Genomic DNA, 24414 nt, shown 5'->3' on the forward strand with positions numbered 1-24414 from the left:
AATTACCCAGAAGACTTAGGGAACGGAAGATTGCGGCAGCTGTGCGTGTACCGCCGGAGCTTCCCTGGATCCCAGGAGGTGAGTATATAACTACTTTTTATTTTAATTATTTTTTTTAACAGGGATATGGTGCCCACACTGCCATATACTACGTGGGCTGTGTTAGATACCACGTGGCTCTGTGCTGTATACTACATAGGCAGTGTTATATACTCCGTGTGCTGTGTGATATACTCCGTGGGCTGTGCTATATATTACGTGGCTGGGCAATATACTAAGTTGCTGTGCAATATACATGGCTCTGTGCTGTATACTACGTAGCTGGGAAATATACTACGTGGCTGAGCAATATACTACGTGACTGGGCAATATACTACGTCGCTGTGCAATATACTGCGTGGCTCTGTGCTGTATACTACATAGCTGGGCAATATACTACGTGACTGGGCAATATACTACGTAGCTGGGCAATATACTATGTGGCTGGGCAATATACTATGTAGCTCGGCAATATACTACGTGGCTCTGCTGTATACTTCATGGCTCTTCTGTATACTACGTAGCTGAGCAATATACTACGTGGCTCTGCTGTATACTACGTGACTGGGCAATATACTACATGTTTGTGCTGTATACTATGTCGCTGTGCAATAAACTGCGTGACGGCAATATACTACATGGCTGGGCAATATACTACGTCGCTGTGCAATATACCTCGTGACTGGGCAATATACTACGTGGGCTGTGCAATATACTACGTGGCTGGGCAATATACTACGTGGACATACATATTCTAGAATACCCGATGCGTTAGAATCGGGCCACCATCTAGTATATTATAACAATACACGGGAATGTATATTATAACAATTACCAATAGATGACAGCAAAAGACAACATGTACTGTACAGCAGCATAATATTACAGAATGAATAAGACATATTACACTATATTGTATCACTATAAGCACTGAAGAAGATAGCTGGACAGTACACTCCCCTTCTGAAATCCTTGGATTTCATTATACTAATCATCTTGAAGTTGACGTGGTATACCTGAAATATGCTGAAGGATACTTCAACTTAAAAGACCCCCAAAAATCAGGCAATGCAACAATAGCAATGTAAGCACAAGGTAGACAAATGTCTATCACAAAGGTCCTGAAATAATACAATGGGTAGTCTGTATTTGGATTGAATAATCCACACTAGGCCAAACTGTCTTCAATGTCATTGTAATCCAGTAGTTAAAGTTCCAAGTTCAGGTTCCAGATGTGAAATGTTCAAATCACTGTCAGCCCAATCCAACTGTAGCGACCAGTATGTCGGGCATTATTTGAGAATGGGATACGACGCTGCTATGAATGACTCTGACCACGATATGATACCAATCAAACTTCTCTTTATAACTTTGTGAAAAAGATAACAGGATTTTACTTTTCAACAAAATATGGGCCACAAAATACAAATTATGCAGCCTGAGAAATCCCAAGTGCCAGCTTCACGGACAGGAGCAGGACTACCCCAAGGCTATGCCACTCCCTTATCCGGTACAGTGTTTATCTGGGGTTCTACAATGACCGTGACACGTGGTCCTCTCAGGTATATAATTCTACACCTGCCTTAATTGCAATATTACAATAGATTCTGGGTACCTTTTTCTATATATATATATATATATATATATATATACGGCTCTTGTGAATTCAGCTTTTGGGCTCCCTCCGGTAGTTGTAGAGGGTAATGCAGTTGTGCCTGGACTGCAGGATTGGACAGGTGTATCTAGTAAATGCAAAACTGACTGGGGTATATAGCTTTGCAGGACTCTTTAGTCCCTGCCAGTTGTCCATTGTTTTTGGAGGATTCACTTCCCTGCTGGTCTCTCCAGTTTGCTGTGCTTTTCTACAAAGATAAGTCCTGGCTTTGTTTTTGCTGTCCACCTGCTGTGGACCTTATAGTTCTGTGCATATTCATGTTTTTGTCTTGTCCAGCTTTGTCTGTGAAGGATTTTTTGCAGCCAAGCTGTGTCTCTGGAGATGCAGATATACCTTCCATGTCTTTAGTCAGATGTGGTGATTTTTATGATCTGTGGTGGATATTTTCTAGTGTTTTAATACTGACCGCATAGTACTCTGTTCTATTCTTTTTAGCTAGTATGGCCTCCTATGCTAAAATCTGATTTCATATCTGCATATGTTATTTCCCTCTCCTCTCACAGTCAATATTTGTGGGGGGCGATCTATCCTTTGGGGATTTTCTCTGAGGCAAGATAGGTTTCCTGTTTCTGTCTTTAGGGGTAGTTAGATCTTAGGCTGTGTCGAGGGGTCTAGGGAGTGTTAGGTACCCCCCACGGCTACTTCTAGTTGCGCTGCTAGGTTCAGGGTTTGCAGTCAGTACAGGGATCACCTCCAGAGTCCGTCTCATGCTGCTCCTAGGCCACCAGATCATTACATACGTCTAATTTGAACCAGCACAATATGTACACTGCACTCTTTGCAAGCGATCAGAGTGGACGCACTGACAGCATATACTCAAACAGAAAACAACTGGACTTTTGACGTCCGGCGGCTAGATTTAATCAGCTTCCTAGGTCACCAAATTCTCTGATACTGGTGCAGGTGAAGATTCAGATCAGTCCCATTATTATTTCACAGAACTCTCCTATGGCATTCACGTTACCAGAGTCTCGGTATACAGGAGCTCACACAGTCTCCATCAGTCCATCTGTAGTCTCAGTAACTGGAATGAATTTGAGAGGCTGTGAATCCTATCTAACTCTCCTTAACTAAATAGTCGGTGACCGGTCACACATCCCAGTTTACTCACGGAAGCCACTCCCTCTGGTTCACACCGTTCAATTCAGATCAATTCAGGCTCACAATCCCTCCATGTTTCAGACAGGACTTCTCCAAATTTTACCTCACGAGTTTCGGTCTCTACTTCCTGTTTCCATTGCTTTCTACTCTTGTTCAATGGTGACCTCTAGTGGCCGAACTAAGTTATTGCAGCATCATTTCTTATAACAGATAACATTAACGTGCTACCCTCTACCCCTCTTATAGTTTGGCGTCCCGACAAATGACTTCTCACAACTCACACGCAGCACATACTCATCAGGATTATAGCATATCTGGGGAACACCAGTCGTGCTCCTCTCTGACCTCCGTAAGCCAGTACCTGCCGGACTCAATGGAACATTCGTCATATCTGGTGAAACAGTAACATTAGGGGCCCTGTCTGGTACGTCTAGAATTTGCACTATCGGAATCTGCACTATCGGAATCTGCACTTCCGGGAGTTCGCCCTCAAAGTCATCCCAACAGTCACATCCAGCATTGCTCGGTTGCACCACCGTTGGGGGATCAGATGACTCGGGAACAGACAGGTGCGTCGGATATACACCGCTTTAGCCAATTTCGGTGCATTGTGCGACGGGGTTTGATGCACCCGTCAGGAGCCACTGTGTACACACTTCGCCTTGGAAACACTCTTTCCACTACTGTGTAAGGCGCATCCTCCCACCTGTCACTCAACTTCCCTCCTGGACGTGTGACTCGCACTAGCACCTCATCACCCACCTGGAACTCATCCACGTGCACAGGATCTTGTGCATGTTCTTTCACTAATTGGTGAATTTCTCGCAACTTTCGTCGGTGATCCTGGACCCACTCACCGGCTGTACGATACTCTGGCTCATCCGATACAGTCAGACCCAGTTCTTCAATTTCTTGTCCAGGCTGACCGAACATCGTGTAAGATGTGAACCCTGTGGTGCTATGGACCCTGCTGTTATAGGCCCACATACATTCTGGGATAAACTCAGGCCATCGCTCCTTTTGCCTCTTGTTACAGTGTTCTCAGCATCTGGAGCAGTGTTTGGTTGAATCACTTACAAGCCCCATTTCCCTGTGGGTGATGGGCGTCGTCCACGATTGCTGAATCCCATAGACCTGCAGCAACTCGGTCTTGAGCTTACCCTGAAAGCAGGCACCTTGATCTGAATGCACCCTTTGGGGACACCCATAAACCGGGATGAAATGCTTACAGATCGCCTCTGCTGCGGACTTAGCATTCTGATCCTTTGTGGGAACAGCTACGACAAACTATGTAAGATGATCAGTCATGATTAGGCATGAATGATGACCACTTCTGGAGTATCAGATTGACATAATCCACCATTAATTCCTCCAACAGGGCAGACGTCACGATTGAACATGAGCCTTCTGTTCCGGGGACTTATTCAATTCCCAGGGATGGCACCTATCACACACCTCTCTCATGACTTCTAAGCCAAGTGTGTACATGAACCGGTGCAACCATCGATAAGTCTTCTCAGGTCCAAAATGTGCACCCTGTGTATGAGCCTTTAGGGCAATGGCTGGAGCCACTGAGGCTGGGATTACCACCTGCCAACAGTACCCTAGCACTGCCGCTATGTAGACCCAGCGATACAGTATGCTTTCCGCTATGGCTAATCGATCCCACTGCCGTAGCAGTTTCTGCCCTCTGCGCCCAGCTGAGTTCTAGCTCTTCCGTCGGGCCAGAACTTTTGACTCAGCCATTTCTTTACTCATAATAGCTTGGAGTCTGCATCCTGCAGATCGGCCCATTCCTGACGAGTCTTTCCCAGAAATATGGCAACCTGTGTCACCACCCCACTTGGACAAGCAGGTAATCCCCTCATCGAGGATCTCACTATCCTCGAGGTCTTCACCACATGCTCTGGTGTTTCTTGAGTCACACGTGACAATGCGTTGGAGTTCTCTTTACCAGAACCGAATCGGGTAATTAAACTTAGACATCTGCGCCACCCACCTCTGCTCCAGGGCTCTCAGCTTGGCATTCTCCAAGTACGCCAGCAGATTATTGGCTGTTATCACGAGAATCTCCGAACCAGCCAGATACTCTGCAACCTTCTCTGTCATGGCCCACATCAAGGCCAACATCTACAGCTTGAATGAGATGTAATTATCTGGATTTCGCTCAGTCTCCTGTAGAGACTGACATATGAGATGACCCTCTCATGCCCCTCCTGTTCTTCTGCTAACACGGCTCCCAGACTATAGAGACTCCCATCAATGTACAGGGTGGAAGGTCAATCAAATCGTGCATACGCCAACAAGGGCGGCCCGTATCCGATCCGTACTGTCGGTACATCCATTGGGTAGGTTGGTTCCTGGGCCCCTGCACCATCCCTCTTAACAGCTCTTTCAGTGGCTCAGCCACTTTAGCAAAATCTTTCACAAACCGATGGTAGTATCCGGCTAAATTGAGAAACGCCTGTTCTTCCCTCAGGGTCTTGGGCCTGGGCCACTCCTGAATGGCCTCAATTTTACTCACTGCACACCCTCAGCTGATACTACATGCCCCAGATACTCAATCTGCATCCAGAACAGGTGACACTTTTTGGGCTTGATCTTAAGTCCATTGTCTCAGTCAGCGCAACACTTGCCGGAGCTATTTCAGGTGATCGTCGAACAAATCGCCAAATATAATCATATCATCCAGATAGATCAACAGGGACTCGAAGTTGTAATCACCCAAGCAATACTCCATCAACTGCTGAAACGTTCCTGGGGCATTATTCGGTCTGAAGGGCATTCGGTTAAACTCGTACAAACTCATTAGTAAGATAAATGTTGTCTTCTGCTGATCTTGAGCCGCCATGGGCACCTGCCAGTAGCCACTGGTCAGGTCAAGCGTGGAGAAGTACTTCACCTTTCCCAGGGCAGACGGACTCCTCAATTCCTGGCAATTGGTAGCAGTCATGCACAGTACGTGCATTCAGCTTGCAGTATTCAACACAAAACTGTGGACCCGTCCTTCTGTACCAATACGACTGGTGTGGCCCAAGAACTATGACTCGGAAAAATTACACCTTTATCCAGCATTTGCGCTATCATCCCCTTGACCTCTTGGCAGAAGTTCGATGGGATCTGGCGATATCTACCGAATTGGGGGTCTGTTTACCATGGTTATCTTATGTTTCACTGCCTTTGTGCAGCCAAAGTCTTCATCACCTCTGGAGAAAGCAGCCTGATTTTCCCACAGTGTAGCCTCCAGCCTGTGCGCCTGCTCGGATGTCAACTGGGACTCATCCACTCCCATAATTTTCCTGCCATTCCATGCAGATGTGGGGGACTCTTCTGCTGCTGTCTGCATTGACAGGGTCCAAGTGGTCTGGCAGTCTGCCCTCAGTGTGAACTGACTTTTAGGAATGACTACTTTGCCACACATATACATCAGCCAGCTTAGCGCCCACCGCCAGAATCACCTCATGATTCTGCAGATTCAGACACCTTACTGGTACACTTCCATCTTGTACAATGGCCACCGTTCGGGCTATCATCAGACTATCTGTATCTTCTGACCGAATCACCGGTTCCAGGACCTCCACACCGTTCAGTTTTCTGTGTCCCTACAGGCATTTACACAAGCTTCTCCATAACCTGGCCGATCACAACAGCAGACCCGTGTGGGACATACACCGCTCCCACCGTTCTTCCTTCTGCTGAACTCTTCTGAATACTGCACGAACGGACCACCTGCTGCAGGGCTCTCTGAGTGGGTTTGTGGGGTGTCGCCCGTTTTCAATACCTTGGACCATCGTGCTCAAACAGTAGGGAGTCCAGCGCTCAGGATATTCATTCCCAGAACCACCGGGAGGTTCGGATTCGCCTGTGTCTTCATGAGTCCCCAACTCCTGGCCGCACAGCTTTACCTTCATCCATGCAATGCCCCCCACTGGAATTTCAATATTCGTGGCCTTAACAAATGTCTCAACTTTAGTTTGACAGTCCCTTCGAAGTGCGTCTTGAAAAATTTAATTGGAAAATTTAACCGTGAGCACTACTAGAGAAGGGGTGCTAAGGACAGGTTCCCAAACCATATAGATTAATAGTAAGAGACCTAGCACTCGACTTTAGGTAAGATGCAGCAGGAAAAATTTATTGTAGTAAATACAGGAAAACGTTTCGGTCAATTGTGACCTTCATCGGTTACATCATATATGGAGACACTGCAGCTCCAGGAATCTTCCTATTTGCTCATAGCAGGTTTGCCTACAACAACCACGCTGAACTAATTTTGATATATGATCGTGCAGCGATTATAATTCCTGTTAACGACTTTTATTTAATAACCTCCTGTAACTGATGAAGGTCACAATTGACCGAAACATTTTCCTGTATTTACTACAATAAATTTTTCCTGCTAAACCTTACCTAAAGTTGAGTGCTAGGTCTCTTACTATTGAAAAATTTAATTGGCATCATTGTTACTTCTGATCAGGTATCCACCAAGCACGCGACCTTCTTTCCGGCAAACTGCACTTCCATAGTGGGACTCTCTGCAATCAGATCTTCAGAAGACTTTGGGCGTTGCTTTTCGTTCCTGCCTCGACGTATGCCCAACTACAGCCAGAAAGGGCGCCTCTTACCGATGCCGGGACTTCAGCTGGCAGTTTCTTCTGGCAGTCTCGCTGCATATGCCCGAGTTCTCGGCATTGCCAACATTGAACCGGTCTTCTAGCCCTACTTCAGGATGCCTCAGGTGTTAAAGCAGTTGACATCCTCCCTGGGGTATAGGGTGATTGGCCATACAGAGGAGTAGAGGCAGGGCCGTATTTGCCACTAGGCACTTGAGGGCACATGCCTAGGGCGGCAGGATGCGGGGGAGGATGCACTTCCTAACTAAATAAACTGACCAGTCACACATCCCAGTTTACTCACAGAAGCCGCTCCCTCTAGTTCACACCGTCCAATTCGGGTCACTTCAGGCTCCCAATCCCTCTGTGTCTCTCAGGCAGGACTTCTCCAAATTTTACCTCACGAGTTTGTCTCTACTCCTTCCTGGTTCCAGCTATTTCTTCTCATGTTCAGTGGTGTCCTCTAGTGGCCAAACTAAGTTATTGCAGCATAATTTCTTATAACAGAAAACATTAACATGCTACACAACCTCCTCTTTGGATTTTATGATGAGGGCGAAGAAAGACATCAGGAAGGATCTCTGGATCAATGTCGGGATCCTGAAGGCAACAGTCATCTGCAACCATTGATGGGTTCCATTTTCCTTGATATCTCCTCCTGGAGACCAAGTAAGAGGGCAATCACCTTTATGTCACCACAGAGGGGCCACAAATGCTAGTTATACAGGTCCTTCTCAAAAAATTAGCATATACTGTTAAATTTCATTATTTACCATAATGTAATGATTACAATTAAACTTTCATATATTATAGATTCATTATTCACCAACTGAAATTTGTCAGGTCTTTTATTGTTTTAATACTGATGATTTTGGCATACAACTCCTGATAACCCAAAAAACCTGTCTCAATAAATTAGCATATTTCACCCATCCAATCAAATAAAAGTGTTTTTTAATAACAAACAAAAAAACCAACAAATAATAATGTTCAGTTATGCACTCAATACTTGGTCGGGAATCCTTTGGCAGAAATGACTGCTTCAATGCGGCGTGGCATGGAGGCAATCAGCCTGTGACACTGCTGAGATGTTATGGAGGCCCAGGATGCTTCAATAGCGGCCTTAAGCTCATCCAGAGTGTTGGGTCTTGCGTCTCTCAACTTTCTCTTCACAATATCCCACAGATTCTCTATGGGGTTCAGGTCAGGAGAGTTGGCAGGCCAATTGAGCACAGTAATACCATGGTCAGTAAACCATTTACCAGTGGTTTTGGCACTGTGAGCAGGTGCCAGGTCGTGCTGAAAAATGAAATCTTCATCTCCATAAAGCATTTCAGCCGATGGAAGCATGAAGTGCTCCAAAATCTCCTGATAGCTAGCTGCATTGACCCTGCCCTTGATGAAACACAGTGGACCAACACCAGCAGCTGACATGGCACCCCACACCATCACTGACTGTGGGTACTTGACACTGGACTTCAGGCATTTTGGCATTTCCTTCTCCCCAGTCTTCCTTCAGACTCTGGCACCTTGATTTCCGAATGACATGCAAAATTTGCTTTCATCAGAAAAAAGTACTTGGGACCACTTAGCAACAGTCCAGTGCTGCTTCTCTGTAGCCCAGGTCAGGCGCCTCTGCCGCTGTTTATGGTTCAAAAGTGGCTTTACCTGGGGAATGCGGCACCTGTAGCCCATTTCCTGCACACGCCTGTGCACGGTGGCTCTGGATGTTTCCACACCAGACTCAGTCCACTGCTTCCTCAGGTTCCCCAAGGTCTGGAATCGGTCCTTCTCCACAATCTTCCTCAGGGTCCGGTCTCCTCTTCTCGTTGTACAGCGTTTTCTGCCACATTGTTTCCTTCCAACAGACTTACCATTGAGGTGCCTTGATACAGCACTCTGGGAACAGCCTATTTGTTGAGAAATTTCTTTCTGGGTCTTACCCTCTTGCTTGAGGGTGTCAATGATGGCCTTCTTGACATCTGTCAGGTCGCTAGTCTTACCCATGATGGGGGTTTTGAGTAATGAACCAGGCAGGGAGTTTATAAAAGCCTCAGGTATCTTTTGCATGTGTTTAGAGTTAATTAGTTGATTCAGAAGATTAGGGTAATAGGTCGTTTAGAGAACGTTTTCTTGATATGCTAATTTATTGAGACAGGTTTTTTGGGTTATCAGGAGTTGTATGCCAAAATCATCAGTATTAAAACAATAAAAGACCTGACAAATTTCAGTTGGTGGATAATGAATCTATAATATATGAAAGTTTAATTGTAATCATTACATTATGGTAAATAATGAAATTTAACACTATATGCTAATTTTTTGAGAAGGACCTGTAGTTCAGGCACCTAAACAGCTGTTTCATGTCATAGGTTTGGTTTATGTGGCCTGCATAACCAACTGGAACTGAAGGTAGCACACATTACCATTAAGCGGCAAGACGGCTTTTAGGCACACATGCACACCCATTATAATCTAAAGGGCTTCGCACATGTCGGTATGTTCACACGGTCTGTGTGACCCACACGTAGACATGTCCATTTTTTTCTGGCAGCACAGATGTCAATTCGCCCCAGACACGTGCACACAGATGACATAAGGTGTGACATGCTTCTGCTATCTGTGTGACAGGTATGGAGTAGAATGCAGAATAGAAACTACATGTTTAGGTGTTCAAGGGAACCTGTCATGTTCATTCATTCTCCATTCATTCTGAGACTATCATCCTGACTGCACTGGTCTGTGTACCGTTTTCCAATTTGCAAATAGTAGACTGAGCATTTAGAGTGGTGGCAAAAAAAACCTACATTCTGGTAATGCAAAAAAAATTCCATTTTTTCTTTTTAACTAAATTATTTGAACCTGTATGCATGAAATTGCAGTACTTAAAAAACTTCAGTAACTCCTTCTGAACTGCAGGGGTCAGCATTGCTCTGTATGACTAGCTTCTTAAATCAGAAATGAATTATTTGTGTACCATAGTGTAATGAAACATTATATTGAAAAGTTTGAGTAACAATAAATATTGTTTAGAGATTAACCATGTTTAGAGACAGAACAAACAAAACCCCTGATATTGATGTCAAATTTGCTAGTGGATTGTTGTTGTTTTGGGGCTCATCTGTTGCAGTGGTCCATAAGTGACCATAAGGTTTTTTAAATTCCAGGATATTTTAGCCCAAATCTGCATACTGTGGCCAAGCGGCAGAAAGGTGGGCAATATTGACATTTAAAGAAAAAAACAAACCTAGATTGTTAGGCTATGAAGTTTGGAAACTAATCCGCAATAAAATTCTTCTTAAACACAGCGTAAAGAAATGCTTGGAATACTTTTCTTCATTTTGATGACAAATACACTTTGCTGTCCATATGACAAGTTTTTTAAGTATTTTTTTTATTCCTGAAGAGGTTTTGAAAAACAACTGGTGGAAAAATTAAAGTGCATATCACTTCTTTGAATTAGTTCCTGATTTAATCTGATCCAAACTACGCATCAACTTAAAACGCTTCAAAAAATGCTGCAGAAAAAAACTTGTCCAAAACTATTCAAAACCAGGAAACTAATGCTATGTTGCCACGATGAAGAGGTGAGTTTTTGGTCCATTTTTGATGCTGCAGAATTTTTGCACTTATTAAGTAAATTGAAGCTCGTACTGTGATTAGGAGCCACGCAATGGGGTGTACCCAGGCACCAGACTGGCATATGTGCAGACTAATAGCAAACAAATACCTGGTGCACCTCTCCTGCCACTCCCACCTTGTGTATGAAAAAGCTCTGTAGTTAATACTGTTCGGGTAGAGCTATCCGATAGTTCTGTCCATGAAGAAAGAGAACGGGTAGAGCTATCCCATAGCCCTATTCCTAAAGGAAATGAACGGGTTGAGCTATCCAATAGTGCTTTTCCTCAATGTTCCTGAGCGTAAGCTATTTCACATGGTTGAGCGCACTCGGGATATGTCCCCAAGGCCCTGCCCATGCCCAATGTTTGGTCTGCAGACCGCGGCTAGGAGTTAGTCCCGCTTTTGTGTACAACATTTTTTTGCTTTTACAATTGTTAAAAAGCTTAATAAAATACTTCTTTGTACACACAGTTGACAGTCAACCATTTGTCAACGTTAGGAATAAGTTTACCTTGCTTCTGTGTCTCAAATATTTTGACCCTTATTTATTGGCTTTTTCTTCCCCTGGAGAAGCCACATATAACTGCCAGTGTGAAAACACTGGGAGAGGCAAATAAATTCCTACAATATCCAAGGACTGTCCCTGAGATTTATTGATGGTTATTGCAAAAGCCAACATGACAGGAAACTGACGACATCACATCTGGACTGGCAAGTTTTTATCTTTGGAAATCAGGTCAATTCTTGGAATAAGAACTGTCTGACCCTTTGCTTTTCCATTTAAAGCAATGGCATGAATAACGTTTGCTTTTAAGCTCTTCACATAAAGCTTTGTGCCATTACAAAGGCCACGCTTTCTGTTAAGATTACGCAGGAGCTAATTTCAGCTCCTGGTTTCAGCTTTAGTTCATGAGGCATCCCAGTGGGATTCAAAGAGTTAAGAAACTCTACAGGGTAATCTGTGAGAATCACACCCTCCTCTTCCGCAATTGTGTCGATGGAGCGATATGTTGAGTATTCACATTGAACTTGACTAAGAATTTTGTCGTTCAAGGCGTGAACGTCATCATTCAATGGTGTAAGAATTGCTTTATTGGCAATTGCTTCTACCATTGCATCGGTAATCTCAATTGAGTCGCCAAAAATAGCTGTAATTAAACCATCCTCTTCAATAAAAGAATTTGGGATTTCAATTGTGTCTTCTGGTAGACCATATACATTTGACAACTCTCCATTGCCAAGTTTCATTAACCATGAGTTGTACTCAACTTCATCCTGAGACGTTCTCATATTCTGTTGTAACTGGAACCGTGAAAACTGATTCCAGGATTTTGAGTATGTAATGGTGAACTGTAAAATTTGGGCTCTTTTTCCATCTTCCACTATTGGTAGGGTTTAACGAAAGTCACCACCGTTTATGAAAACTTTTCCTCCCAATGTTTTTTTTTCCCACATATTATTTATTTATATAGCACCATTAATTCCATGGTGCTGTACATGTGAAAAGAGGTTACATACAGGGTTACAGAGGGGAGAGGACCCTGTCCTTGCAGACTTACATTCTTCGGTTTAATGGGGAAGAGACAGGAGGTCGGTGTGCTGCACCACTGGTGGTGGTGAGGCGGCAGCTCTGGTGGTGGTGAGGCGGAAGCTCTGGTGGTGGTGAGGCGGCAGCTCGAATGGTTCTTGAGACGGCAGCTCGGGTGGTTGGTGAGGTGGCAGCTTGGGTGGTTGGTGACAATGGCAGCAGCTCGGGTGGTTGGTGAGGCGGCAGAATGGTTATTGCAGGCTGTAGGCTTTCCTGAAGAGATGGGTTTTCAGGTTCCACCTGAAGGATCCAAGGGTGGTGGAGGATGGGAGATTTTCGGGAGAAATCTTGGAGGCGGTTGTGTGAGGAACGAATAAGTGTGGAGGAGAGTAGGAGGTCTTGGGAGGATCGAAGATTACATGAGGGAAGATAGTGGGAGATTAGGTCAGAGATATAGGGAGAGGACAGGTTGTGGATGGCTTTGTAGATCAGTGTTAGTAGTTTGAACTGGATTAGTTGGGGAATTGGGAGCCAGTGGAGGGATTTGCAGAGGGGAGAAGCAGGGGAGTAGCGAGGAGAGAGGTGGATTAGCCGAGCAGCAGAGTTGAGGACAGACTGGAGTGGTGCAAGGGAGTTAGCAGGGAGGCCACAGAGAAGGGTGTTGCAGTAATCGAGGCGGGAGATGATGAGGGCATGCGCAAGAGTTTTAGTGGGATTGTGGGCTGAGGAAGGGACGGATTCTGGCAATATTTTTGAGTTGGAGGCGACAGGAGGTGGCAAGAGTTTGGACGTGCTGTTTGAAGGACAGGGCAGAGTCGAGAGTTACCCCGAGGCAGTGGATTTCAGGTGTGGGAGAGAGCTTGATGCCATTTACCATAATAGATAGATCAGGTAAGGGAGATATGGGGGAAAGATGAGTTCAGTTTTGTCTACATTGAGTTTTAGGAAGCGAGAGTTGAAGAAGGAGGATATTGCTGACAGACAGTCCGGGATTCTGGACAGAAGAGAGGTGACATCTGAGCTAGAGAGGTAGATCTGAGTGTCGTCAGCATATAGGTTGTACTGGAAGCCATGGGACTTTGAGTTGCCCTAGGCCAAGGGTATAGATGGAAAAAAGTAAGGGCCCTAGGACAGAGTCATAAGGGACTCCAACAGAGAGAGAGCAGGGTGAGGAGGTAGTGTGGGAGTGGGAAACGCTAAATGTGCGGTCGGACAGGTATGAGGCAATCCAGGACAGGGCAAGGCCTTTGATGCCGAGGGAAGAAAGAATCTGTAGCAGTAGGCAGTGGTCGACTGTGTCGAAAGAAGAGGACAGGTCGAGAAGGAGGAGGATGGAGAACTGTCTGTTAACTTTGGCTGTGAGTAAGTCATTAGTAATTTTGGTCAGAGCAGTTTCAGTAGAGTGGTGGGGGCAGAAGTCAGATTGGAGGTTGTCAAGGAGCAAGTTAGATGAGAGGTGGGAGGAAAGTTGACCATGGACATGCTGCTCAAGGAGTTTGGAAGCAAACAGGAGCAGGGATATGGGGCTATAGCTGGGCATAGCAGTTGGGTCAAGGTTGGCTTTTTTGAGGATGGGTGTGATGGTGGCATGTTTGAAGGCAGAGGGGAAAGTACCAGAAGATAGCGATAGGTTGATGAGATGGGTTAGGGCTGGAATGAGGATGTTTTTGAGGTTGGGGAGCAGGTGGGAAGGGATGGGGTCAAGTGCACAGGTGGTGAGGTGTGATTTGGAAAGGAGGTGAGTAAGTTCTTCGGTGATGTTGGAGAGGGAAGTTATTGGGGAAGGGCAGAGGCCTGGTATGTGGAGTGGTTGGGGTGGTGGAACAGTAAAGGTTTGCCTTGCTTTGTCGTTTTTGAAGTAGGTGGCAAAGTCCTCAGAAGAGATGAAGGGTGTTATGAAAGGCAATTCAGTACTACAATGGACATAGCGGTCAGAGCACATACAGTGATCTGACAATAACCCAAAATCATAGAACGAGCTCTGAGACGTGGGAACTCTGCAGACCGCAATCCCTAATCCTCTCCAAACAACACTAGAGGCAGCAGTGGATTGCGCCTAACTCTGCCTATGCAACTCGGCACAGCCTGAGAAACTAACTAGCCTGAAGATAGAAAATAAGCCTACCTTGCCTCAGAGAAATACCCCAAAGGAAAAGGCAGCCCCCCACATATAATGACTGTGAGTTAAGATGAAAAGACAAACGTAGAGATGAAATAGATTCAGCAAAGTGAGGCCTGACTTTCTTAACAGATCGAGGATAGAAAAGGTAACTTTGCGGTCTACACAAAACCCTAAAGAAAACCACGCAAAGGGGGCAAAAAGACCCTCCGTACCGAACTAACGGCACGGAGGTACACCCTTTGCGTCCCAGAGCTTCCAGCAACAAATTAGACAAGCTGGACAGAAAAAATAGCAAACAAATAGCAAAGAAGAACTTAGCTATGTAGAGCAGCAGGCCACAGGAATGATCCAGGGAAAAGCAAGTCCAACACTGGAACATTGACAGGAAGCCAGGATCAAAGCATTAGGTGGAGTTAAGTAGAGAAGCACCTAACGACCTCACCAGATCACCTGAGGGAGGAAACGCAGAAGCCGCAGTACCACTTCCCTCCACCAACAGAAGCTCACAGAGAGAACCAGCCGAAGTACCACTTGTGACCACAGGAGGGAGCTCTGCCACAGAATTCACAACAGAGGGGAGGTGGCAGTGGCGGGCGGAGGAGAGAGTTAAACGTGCTGAACAGTTGTTTTGGGTTGTTGGATAGTGAAGATACAAGGTTAGTGAAATAGATCTATTTAGAAGAAGTGAGGGCTAGTTTGAATGCAAGTGTAGCTTGTTTGAAAGCGGTGAAGTCGTTTGGCAGGCGTGTTTTTTCCAACACCACTCCGCGACCCTGGATGCTTGTCAGAGTTTTTTGGTGAGGTTATTATGCCAGGGTTGCCTATTGATTTGTTGCACTTTGCCATGCATGAGAGGGGTGACTGAGTCTATTGCTGATGTGAGGGTGGAGTTATAGAAAGCTGTGGCGCTATCCGTGTCGTGGAGTGAAGATATGGAGGACATGGGTAGAAGAGAGTCTGAGAGTCTGTGAATGTCTAGGTATGCAAGGTTTCTGCGAGGATGTGGTAGTGGCTGGACATGGGGGGGCGGGTGAGGAGGACAAGGTGTCTTGGAACAAATTATCCACAGCGTTCATATTAAAACAGTCATTGTTACTTCGTCCCAAATAACGACAGATAACTCCCTAAGCTCCTTTGCTTGAAGTGAGGGTGGCTTAATTTTTGACACTGTGGTCTCATTTGTTGTAATTCCAAGGCCTAACTTGGAATGGTAGGTGCTACTGTTTTGTAGTAATGTAGTCGTCGCCAATCCAGTGGAGGCTACTGAGCAAATAGACTTCCTTTCTGCTTGTAGTGTCTTGTTCAAGCAATTGTACAAAAATGTCTTCCCACTGCCTCCTGGGCCGTCCAGAAAAAACAGTGTGAGCTAATGTCGTCTGGCTGTGATGCAGCATTGACTGCTTGCCTAATTGCATCGAAAGCTGATTTCCGAGTTTCATTAAGCATAGCTTTCAATGCCTCTTGCTTTATTACAGCATAATTCAGTAGGTACAGTATTTCACCTGGAACATTTACTGGAGTTGGCAATCCGCAGTCTTGACAGGACTTTTTATTGCTTAAGAGCACTTCATTAGTATCACAAAGAGCCAGTTGCTCAGCAATTTCTGGAGTATACCACCTGGTGTAATCCTCCATAAATTCAGTTTTAGATTTTTGCCATAATGCCAATGGTTTAGCCTGTTCCCCATATACACAAATTATAGCAAATAATTCACAAAGTTGGTAGGGCATTTGGAAAGCGATTGCATCCGTTATACAGTCTTCCCATTGGGAATCGTCTTCCAAAAGATGAAGATCAATGCACGCATTTTTATACGTGTTATGTACGACTCCATTGACAGTCCTTAAGTCAGCATAAGACTTTGCTCCTCTTATGTGAAGTAAAAGGAGTCTTAAGGTACCGTCACACTCAGCAACGCTGCAGCGATATAAACAACGAGCCGATCGCTGCAGCGTCACTGTTTAGGTCGCTGTAGAGACGTCAAACACAGCAGCTCCAGAACGATGCAGGAGCGATCCTGTGACGTAACGGCGACTCACTTATCATTGTAGCTGGTTGTTAGCTCCATGTAAAACATTGCAGGCATCGTTGCTTTTGCTGTCAAACACGACGATACACGCCGACCTGACGACCAAATAAAGTTCTGGACTTCTAGCTATGGCCAGCGATATCACAGCGGGATCCAGTTCGCTGCTGCGTGTCAAACACAACGAGATCGCTATCCAGGATGCTGCAACGTCACAGATCGTTGTCGTTCTCGCTGTAAAGTTGATGAGTGTGACGGTACCTTTAGGTAATACAGCTCACCATCTGTTAAAGAGACTGTACACTTTTGGGCAATTGTTTTCCCAAATTGAGCTCATCGTTTTTTCCATCCTTCTGGTACAGCTTTTCTATCCCAGACATAGTGTTCAGGGATTTCACTGTACAAATACTGATGGGCGGAAGCGTCAACTCTGTTTAGCTAAAAATAAGCCTGCAGAGTAGAGGCTTTTGAGTCCGAAATAACCATGTCCACATTACCATCTTCGAAAAGCACTTGCATGTTTTCAAGGTGAACAGCAAGCCTTTTAATGGTATGTAGTTAACAGTAACTGACATACTGGAAACACATTAATAGTTTGTGGTCCAAAATATGAGACCAAAAATGAGAGCGCTTCTGCGACTCCAAACAATACATTAATCCTACAGAGAACCAGGAGTATACTCTCATGGGTACAAGTATAGATATAGAAAATAGAGCTCAAATCATTAATTTGCAATATCAAAGACAAAATTTTATTATTATACAGAGCTCATTCACAATAAATATCGGCTAAATGCCAAAGTACAAAACACATAGCGAGAAAAAATGGAGGAAAGAACACAAAAATAAAATACAAAAACAGCCGGACAGGGTTCCTCCATGTTTGTTGGCGCTAAGAGCAGGTATAAGTTTGTAAAGTAGGCATCTCTCTATACACATCACTTGTGTGGGGAGCCCAGCTGGCAATAGCCGTTCTTAATGTAACTAAAATGCCCCTACTCATTAGCCCAGACACAGCATATTGCTTACCCATGTGGGAAGGAGAGACCTCAGCAGGCTGGATATAATGCCCCGACGCGCGTTTCGTGTAGTTGGCTTCCTCGGGGGGCCATATATTACTTCCATCAATGTCAAGTATATATACGCTACAAAAGTGATGCCTCAATTAGTCCAAAAACGCTGCGCTGGGTGCGGCGCATGCGCAGTGCTCCCCACAATGTCAGACGTCACATCCGGCCATCTGGGCCACAGCGCGGGTCAAGGAAAACATTTCCTGTGACGTCAAAGACCCGCGCCGGGTCCTAAGGATGCCTTCGGCGACGCGGACACAACTGGGGGACGCACCGCGCAGGCGCACAGCGTGGCAGCCATCTTAAAGGGACTCTGTCACCTGAATTTGGCGGGACTGGTTTTGGGTCATATGGGTGGAGTTTTCGGGCATTTGATTCACCCTTTCCTTACCCGCTGGCTGCATGCTGGCTGCAATATTGGATTGAAGTTCATTCTCTGTCCTCCATAGTACATGCCTGCGCAAAGCAATCTTGCCTTGTGCAGGCGTGTACTATGGAGGACAGAGAATGAACTTCAATCCAATATTGCAGCCAGCATGCAGCCAGCGGGTAAGGAAAGGGTGAATGAAACACCCGAAAACTCCGCCCATATGACCCAAAACCAGTCCCGCCAAATTCAGGTGACAGGTTCCCTTTAAGTCCTGGACCAAGTGTGGGCAGTAACAGAGAACATTGCAGTAAGTATAAATCCTGCGGTATAGAATACGTACAACAAAACAACATTAAAATACAGAGGAAAGAGGGAGAAGGGGGAACAAAGGGAGCATTTAAAGGGAGAGCAGCCAGAACAAAAAAGGGAACAATAAAAATACAAAGAAAGGACGATTGTAGAGCATGAATTGCCTTCTAATATTCCATTGCAAATTGTACCAATCCGCACACATACTCCCATATGTTCCACACATGTTGTTTAAAGATGGAGACATCAATCCATATCCGTCCATGATTATCAGGGAAGTATACAAAAGGAAACACATGGAGATGTAAAAACCCTCTTGTCACTAGGCAAATTTAATAGACCAAAAAAGGAAAAAATTAAAAATTAAAGTACATAGCCCAAATAGGGGGGAGAGAACAATTGTGACGTGAAAACAAGATATTACCCAAATAAGAACCATGAAAAGCACATATAGATAATATATATACACGAAAAGTCCAAATAAAGCAGCCATAAAGGAGATGCACCCAAAAAACCTAAAGAAAGGGGGCAAAGGACAATTGTTCGTTGAGCCCGTGCGGAGACATTGTGCCCAAGGTTACGATCCATCGGCACTCCAGCTGCGCCAAAATGCGTTTACGATCTCCCCCTCTAATGCCACAATGAACCTTGTCTATTCCCCGGACCTTAAAGGAGGCAGGTTCAGAGTCATGGTGCAGTCTGAAGTGCCGAGGGATCATTTTTAGTTCAGCAACATCAACCGCATGTTTGGCAGCAACAATGTCCCGCACGTGCTCACGTGTCCTTACCCTGAGCTCACGAGACGTGAGCCCCACATACATCAAATTACAGGCACAGACGGCATAGTACACCACATAGGTGGTGTTACAAGTGATGCAGTTAGTGATACGATACTTCTTGTCCCCACTTGCTGATGTAAAAGACGTTGCTCTTACAAAATTGTGGCAGGCTGCACATGAGCCACATGGAAAGAAACCCCATTTTTGTTTGCCCGTCCCAAAGGGGGTGGCCGGTGTTGCCACATAATGGCTCCTTGTCAAGATGTCCTTTAGGTTCCTACCTCTTCTTGCTGTTAGGAGAGGATGTTCCGGTATCAACTGTCTCAAAGTGGGTTCCGTCTTAAGGACCGGCCAATGTTTTGATAGGATGTTCCGAATAGACCCCCATTGGTCATTAAATGTAGTGATAAAACGCACGGGCTGTTCTTTTTTAGCGCTAGTTTTTGTAGTGCAGAGAAGTTGTTCTCTTGATGCTCTCTTAGCACGTAGGTAGCCTTGTTTTATATTCCTGTTGCTGTACCCCCTCTCCGGGAACCTGCTGGAGAGGTCACGAGCCTGGGCCTCAAACATTCCATCCAATGAATAAATCCTCTTCATATGTAAGAACTGTCCTATCGGGACAGCTCGTATAGTTGAGGAGATATGTGCACTGGATGCATGTAGTAATGCATTAACCGAGGTCTCCTTACGGAAGACATCAGTTCGTAGTATCCCCAGATCATCAATCAGAATTTTGACATCCAGAAAATCGATAGTCTTAGAAGCAATCTTATGCGTTAACCTGATGTTATATCGATTCTGGTTTAATTCATGGATGAAATGATGAAGCCCAGGCTCGTCACCCTGCCAGATGAAAAGGACATCATCGATGTACCGATACCAGCACTGCGACTAGGAGGCGGCGCATGCGCCATCCCCGAAAACCTCTCTTTCCCAAAAGCCGAGAAAGAGGTTTCCGTATGATGGCGCACACGCCGCGCCCATCGCAGAGCCGCGCTGTTGTAAAAAGAAACGGTCCTTAAAAACAAAAAAATTATGTGTCAGTACAAACTCCAGCAGTTCCAGGATGAGGGAGCACAGCTCAGGGTTCATGTTACTTGATTTCAAGTAAAACTTGGCAGCCCTGATACCATCTACATGTCCAATGCTCGCATAAAGCAATTCCACATCAACTATGGCAAGAAGCATGTCCGATTCCATCACTAAGCCATCTAATTTCCTCAGGACGTCCGTTGTGTCCCTGACATAGGAGGGCAGCATCTCAACTAACGGGTGGAGGTAGTATTCAATGAATTTACAGGCTGGATCACAAAGCCCCCCTATGCCAGAGACAATAGGATGCCCTGGAGGTGTGATGGGGTCCTTATGGACCTTGGGCAAGAGGTACAGTGTTGGTATCACCGGAGTCTTAACATATAGCCCATCAAAGATTTTTTAGGAATAATACTTCATTGGAATGCCCTGTCCAATATTTCATACAGGAGTTTCGAGAACATTGCCAATGGATTTCTAGGTAAAAGAGCATACCCCTCCTTATCCCTAAGCTGGTGAAAGGCCTCCCTCTCATACATATCCGCCGGCCAGATGACCACGTTCCCCCCCCTTGTCTGCAGGCTTAATAACCACATCTTTCATGGGTCTCAATTCTTTTGAAAGCCTGACATTGGAACCTAATTAAATTGTCTCTCCCCCTACATTGTGAAATAGCCTTAAAGTCGGCTAAAACTAATTTGTTAAAGATTTCAATTTGTGGACATGTCTAGGTGTGCAAGGTTTCTGCGAGGATGTGGTAGTGGCTGGACATCGGGGGGCGGGTGAGGAGGACAAGGTGTCTTGGAACAAATTATCCACAGCGTTCATATTAAAACAGTCATTGTTACTTCGTCCCAAATAACGACAGATAACTCCCTAAGCTCCTTTGCTTGAAGTGAGGGTGGCTTAATTTTTGCCAACATGAGAAGAAAAAATCAAGCTGCACAGCCCGTATTGGAACCCGGTGTGCAGTTGGCCACTAGAACTGATGTACTCAGGAGGTGCTCGCGTTAGAAAACAGTACATGAAATATATCATAGAAAGAGAAACACGCGGCAACACTCACCGAGCCTGTGATAGGAATTCAACTTTATTGAAGCATCTTTGTAACAATCTGCGCGGCACAGGGGAGTGGGGAAAGAAAAGGTGTGAGCAGGGAAGGAACGACGGCCGTTTCACGCCAAAGTCAGCGCTTCTACGGGTTCAAGCGCCGGCTTTGGCGTGAAACGGCCGTCGTTCCTTCCCTACTCACACCTCTTCTTTCCCCACTCCCGTGTGCCGTGAAGATTGTTACAAAGATGCTTCAATGAAGTCGAATTCCTATCACAGGCTCGGTGAGTGTTGCCACATGTTTCTCTTTCTATGATATATTTCATGGCTTAATTTTTGACACTGTGGTCTCATTTGTTGTAATTCCAAGGCCAAACTTGGAATGGTAGGTGCTACTGTTTTGTAGTAATGTAGTCGTCGCCAATCCAGTGGAGGCTACTGAGCAAATAGACTTCTTTTCTGCTTGTAGTGTCTTGTTCAAGCAATTGTACAAAAATGTCTTCCCACTGCCTCCTGGGCCGTCCAGAAAAAACAGTGTGAGCTAATGTCGTCTGGCTGTGATGCAGCCTTGACTGCTTGCATAATTGCATCGAAAGCTGATTTCCGAGTTTCATTAAGCATAGCTTTCAATGCCTCCTGCTTTATTACAGCATAATTCAGTAGGTCCAGTATTTCATCTGGAACATTTACTGGAGTTGGCAATCCGCAGTCAGCACAGGACTTTTTATTGCTTAAGAGCACTTCATTAGTATCACAAAGAGCCAGTTGCTCAGCAATTTCTGGAGTATACCACCTGGTGTAATCCTCCATAAATTCAGTTTTAGATTTTTGCCATAATGCCAATGGTTTAGCCTGTTCCCCATATACACAAATTATAGCAAATAATTCACAAAGTTGGTAGGGCATTTGGAAAGTGATTGCATCCGTTATACAGTCTTCCCATTGGGAATCATCTTCCAAAAGATGAAGATCAATGCACGCATTTTTATACGTGTTATGTACGACTCCATTGACAGTCCTTAAGTCAGCATAAGACTTTGCTCCTCTTATGTGAAGTAAAAGGAGTCTTAGGTAATACAGCTCACTATCTGTTAAAGAGACTGTACACTTTCGGGCAATTTTTTCCCCAAATTGAGCTCATCGTTTTTTCCATCCTTCTGGTACAGCTTTTCTATCCCAGCCATAGTGTTCAGGGATTTCACTGTACAAATACTGATGGGTGGAAGCGTCAACTCTGTTTAGCTAAAAATAAGCCTGCAGAGTAGAGGCTTTTGAGTCCGAAAAAACCATGTCCACATTACCATCTTCGAAAAACACTTGCTGCATGTTTTCAAGGTGAACAGCAAGCCTTTTAATGGTATGTAAAGCATCATGCATTTTATTTTTTCTGATTCTCCACATTCCCTCAGGGGCGCTTATATACCAAGAATCTAGGTACATGGCTGGTTCATTCCAGTTTAATGTATTAAACTTGATATTGGCACAGTCATGTCCTTTGTATACATATTTGAAAAGATATTTAACACTTTTTATTGAAGCACATATCTCAACATTGATTGGCTTCCAATGAAAGTGTATGGTAAAATTACTGGTGTCCCAGCTTTTAGCCCTTGGTGTAATGCAGCATCATGGATGTGATCCATAACGCTGGCATAACTGTTGACACGCAATGCCTTTTGATTTTGTTTTATATATTCGATCCTGTCGGATTCAATTTTGACATAACTGTCAATGATAAATTGTTGCGCCAACTTCCCAACATTTAAAAGGGGATTGAACTCATCAAGAATGGCAAGCCTGTATGCATAGTACTGCAACAGGGTGATTTTTTTCTTGTCGATCTTGATCCACTGGTATGGATGGTAGATGAATGTCACCAATTCCTTGATGTTGCACACTTAGGGCAATTGGAGTTGTCAAATTTATTGTCCATCCACTGTCCCCATATGGGAATAGAAGTGGATATGTCATTGCATCACACTTTCTGTGAAGAAAGCTGACGTGAACAGTTTGGTTTTCACTTTTGAGGTGAACTCTGATGTCCCTATTACAGTAAATGGGGGTTCACCCAGTGTATTTTGATAAATTATAGCGACTTCATTGCACCTTGGTGAATTGTAGCGCCTCTGGTCATCATTGTAGTCATTTATAATTGACATGGTTATTTCAAGTGGATTGCGATTTTCTAATTCAGCAATCCTCTCTTCCTCTATATCAAATTCCCTCATCATTGTGAAGGCTCTTGTGAGTGGGTTAATTGCTTTTATTTTCTCTCCAAGAGATGATGGCAGTTCTGGGAGGCACTTTTTATTTGCTTGACTTCTTGTACTTAATGCTTCTTCACTGTCTAAGATATAAATCTGGTCAAACTTGGGAGTACTACCCACAGCGGGATGCAGTGGGGCAGTTCTGTGGTAAATTTGTCCATGAATTCGAAAACAGTATGGACCATGCCCAGGAGGTGGCGCTAGTTGTGCTCCCTTTGATGCCAAAGCAAGCGAGCTATTGTATTGCCTTATATTAGCCATAAAGTTATTGGAATGCTGATGCTCTTCTTTCATCAACTTGACTAGTTGATCATCCATACGAATGGGACGTTACTTGGATGCACCCTCTCTTGAAGCAGGAAGGGAATGTTTTCTCCTGCGTCATTTCATCTTTGAAATTTTTAGATTTTCAGAACTTACATCGAAATGTCAGTTCACCAGCATAGTGCTCTTCAATACGTGTCTCATCAATTTGATTGAGAAGTCCTCTAGCGGCAAATGTAACTTGCCGTCGTCGAGTGGCTCTTGCATTTTGGACACGTATTCTATCTTGTTCTCTTTTTTGTGAAATATGTGCATCACTTTGTTCATTGCGGGTTGCTCGTTGCATTAGATGCTCTACGTGATTCAGTTACTTCATTTGTTTCTCTTGCTCTGGCTGCCCTATGTCGGTCTGCATCAGCAGTTCTTCGATAATTTTGTTCGTCTTCTGTTTCATTAAGACGCAGGTTACGCATCCGTATGTGATTCGCTTCTCTACGTGCAACAGCGCACTCAATTAGATCCACCTTTGCAATGTTGCCTCATACTGTTG

Source organism: Ranitomeya imitator, chromosome 3 (genome assembly GCF_032444005.1).
Source record: "Ranitomeya imitator isolate aRanImi1 chromosome 3, aRanImi1.pri, whole genome shotgun sequence".
In the NCBI taxonomy this organism is placed as follows: Eukaryota; Metazoa; Chordata; class Amphibia; order Anura; family Dendrobatidae; genus Ranitomeya; species Ranitomeya imitator.